Genomic DNA, 3,975 nt, shown 5'->3' on the forward strand with positions numbered 1-3,975 from the left:
GCCTTCGGATTCTTCTCCAGTCTCACCGTCTGCGTAGCTACCGTTGTAACTGTGGGGGATGTTGAGTATAATGTTTATTAGGAAAGACGAGATAGACTAGGATTTGTTCTGGCTTGTCTTGTACTCCAAGTAGATGACTGTACTCCTATATATATGCCCACGAGGCTCAAGCAATACAACGAACTATTCCACCAAATCTCCCTCTCTCCCTTCTAACACCGACGACTATGTCGATTAACCGCCTCGACACAATGCTGGGACAGATAACCGGCGTGGACGCAGCAGCCGGCGGAGTGGCACACCCGCCCCTCCCGTCGTTCCGGCAGCACATGAGCCCGCCACGCCTCTGGGGCTACCATCCCGACGATGGCATACCGCGGGTGTACAACTACACGAAGGTCAATCAGGCCGGCGAGCTGCGCCGGAGGAGCGAATTGCCATCGGACTTCCGCAAGACCCTCGCGAAGTCTCTGTCCCTGAGCTACCCCAAGAGAGATGGCGCTGGCAATGACAGGAGGAGCCTGTCCAGCCTCGCCGACAGGCTCACTCTCTGGTTCATGGCCGTGCCAGACCTGTTCCGGCAGGATTGGATTGAGCATCCGATCCTTCACTTGGAGGTCTTCTCCCTCGAGCAGGTCATCGACCGCTATTCACCCCCGCAACACGGAGATGGCATACCAACCAAAAAGCCTGGAACGGAGAGGCGCATACTACTAAATATGTCGGCCGAGCTCACCATTTTTAAGGATCGTTGGTCTCAAAAATCAGTGATGTCGCTTGAAGGCGTGTACAATCCAGACGACGGTCGAATGCACCTGATCGGCTGCCGAAATGTCCGGCTCCCACAGCAAAACTCGTCGACAAGCAGAGACCTCGGACTCGAAGAAGGGATGGACTGCTCCATCGAGGTGAAAGTCGATTACCCTCCGACCACAATGCACTTGTTTGTCATGTCGACGGCGAAGGTGCAGATAGTGAGCACGAGGACGGCCGTCGACCCGCTGCATTTCAAGGCCATGCCCTCAGGGCCATGCCCTCATACCCGCAGCAGCGGCCCAGCGGGTTCTACCGAGGCGTCGTCAATGGCGTGCTCCGCATTGTACTGCTAGCAGCCACGATCGCGGCCGTGCTCAGCCAGCTGCGCTACATCAAGACGCACACCGACGTGGCGCCGTACATCTCCCTGGTCATGCTCAGCGTCCAGGCCCTCGGCTACGGCATCCCGCTGGTCACGGGCGTCGAGGCGATCCTTGCCAGGGTCACCTTGCGCTCGTCCGGCGACCTCGCCAAGTCGACGTCTTCTAAGCGAACTCCCTACTACATGTTTGATACGGGACGGCCATGGCTGCAACGGGTGGATGTGAGCAGACCTTGGAGTGAATTCACAATAAAGGTTTCAGCGGAGACACTTTGTTTGTTCCAGGCTGCTACCAAGTGCGAGGCACATTGTGGACAGAACACCCTCTTTTGGGAGGACCGGTGGATTAATGGGATGAGGGTGCAGGAGATCGCACCAACTATATATGGCATGATCCCCCAACGTGTGAGACTGACGAAGCATGTGGCACCGGCCATTGAGGATGGTTCATGGGCTATGGATGTCGGCCCGGAGCTGGATGAGCAAGCCTTGAGGGAGTTTTTATCCCTATGGCTGTGTGTGCACATGTGGGAGCCGGAGGTGGATGTACTGGACAAGGTTGCATGGTCCTGGGAGACGAATGGTCGCTATTCGGTGAGGTCGGCTTATGCGGCAAAGTTTTGGGGCCGTGAGGTGGCACCAATGGCGGAGCTTACTTGGACATCCAGGGCCCCCTCTAACTGCAAGTTCTTCGCTTGGCTAGCACTACGGGACCGGTGCTGGACCTCGGATCGACTTGCACGAAGAGGGTTGCCGCATCAGGACGCATGCCCTCTTTGCGACCAGGAGCAGGAAACGATCAACCATGTGCTACTAACATGCGTGTTCTCTCGTGCTGTATGGGCTGTTATCTGTGAGGCTTTGGGCAAGATGCAATGGACACCGACGGCCCAAGACACACTGGATGCTTGGCTGCGGGACAAGCAAGGACCGAACAATCTACGGCGCAAGGATCTGCATACTATCTTCATTCTCACTATTTGGGAGTTGTGGAAGCATCGCAATGCTGCTGTGTTTGAAGGGGCATCCCCCTCCATGGATGTGCTTATAGCTAGGATCAAGTCCGAAGGGAAGATATGGTCGATGGCTGGCAAGTTCAAAGGGGATGTTGAGCCCTTCTTTGATAGTTTAGAAAGATGGGCGCGTAGGGAAGGATAAGTGTAACGGGAACGTTGTAAAACATGGTGAAGGCTTTCTTTACCTTTCTTCTTTAATATATAATATGCACGCTCGTGCATATTCGAGAAAAAAGATACGGGACGGCTGTGCGAGACCATCGACCAGGCGGTGAAGGTCCTCACGGGCTGCGCCTTCATCCTTACGGTGCGCCTCGGCCAGAAGGTGCGGTGCTCGAGGGCGCGCATGGTGGAGCGGTCGCCGCTGGACCCGGCGTGCGTGCCGAGCGACGGCAGGGTGTTCGTCTACCACTGCGGCCTTCACCTGGCGCTCTTCGTGCTCGTCCTCGCGCTCAACAGGGAGGCCATGACCGTCCAGCAGCAGGTGGCGCTGATGCAGGACCTGTTCCTGCTGCCGCAGGCGATTGGCAACGCCGTGTGGCGGGTCCATGAACCTTTTTTGAAATCTATGGTGAGGATTGTTCTAAAGAGCATACACCTGGGGCACTAACTCATTGACTTGCTTGGAGATCCTGTTGGTGGAGTTCAGAAGACGGGTTAGGTGTTCAGTCGACGTTCAGTGAGTGATGTTGCCCGCGACTTTAGAACTTCATCCACCTTGCCCACCAAGGCGTCGATCTGCTTCGTGTTGTTGGTGGAGGCGAGGGCGTTGTCCTCGGTGATCGTCGCCATGGCCGCTAGCAACGCCTGCAGATACTGGAGCGTCATCTCCACGGACGCCACCCTTGTCGTTAGCGTCGGGTTGCTCGACTTTGCCATCCCGGCCGATCCGGGATCAACTCAACCATGCAACTGTACAATGAAGTGTTTTGCGTGAATTCACTTAAGTGAATTCGCACCGATCGTGACGGATTTAAAAGGATTCCAAATCAAATCGCAACTGAAATTCTTGGGGAGAAGAATCGGTGGCTCGGATTACCAAATGTCATGATAGAGACATCCACCAGCATCACACTAGTAGGTAATAGCAGATCCGATACAAGATTACACAGAAGACGGGTAACGTAGGGTTTGAGAGGAAGAGGAAGGATGATAGGACATGCAGGTGCGGATCACACTTTTGTTCATGGATGTCCCTCACTACTCTATCGTGAGCTACAAGAAGGTAGCTGTTGGTACTCCCCTCTCCACGATGTAAACCTAGGTCATCCCTTGTCACCCTTCAGTGTTCAGTCCTTGCGTGTGCGCTTAATTACTGGCCTTGTGTTGCACCGTAGTTGCTCTACACTATTGGTTACCGGGCCCCGCTTGTCTGGTATAGTCTTGGTCGTCACACTACGATGATTGCATCTGTTGAATATATGTGTATGGGTATATTGTGTTTTGGGCCCACCTCCTAGTCTATCTATATAGTTGAGGCCGTGCCCCCCTCTGTACTCATATATATGTGCCTGGTGCATCAATGCATTGTGTTTGCATGGCCTATACCTCATATTCTACATGGTATCTATCGCAGGTCGGTCGACCTAACCCTAGCCGTCGCCGCCTTCCCACCCGCCGCCGCGCGCCTTCCGCGCCGCCGCCACCGCCACAGGTCGCCGTTGCCTCGCCCACCTCCTGCCGCCGCCACCCGTCGTCGTTGCCGCCGTGCATTTCCTGCGCCGCCGCCACCGCTGCCGGTCGCCGCTGCACCCCGCTTCCACACCCTCCTCCTTCTCCTCCTAACCCACTCCCCCCCACCCGCTCCCCCTCCCTCCAGCC

Source organism: Triticum dicoccoides, chromosome 2B, assembly GCF_002162155.2.
Source record: "Triticum dicoccoides isolate Atlit2015 ecotype Zavitan chromosome 2B, WEW_v2.0, whole genome shotgun sequence".
Classification (NCBI taxonomy): domain Eukaryota; kingdom Viridiplantae; phylum Streptophyta; class Magnoliopsida; order Poales; family Poaceae; genus Triticum; species Triticum dicoccoides.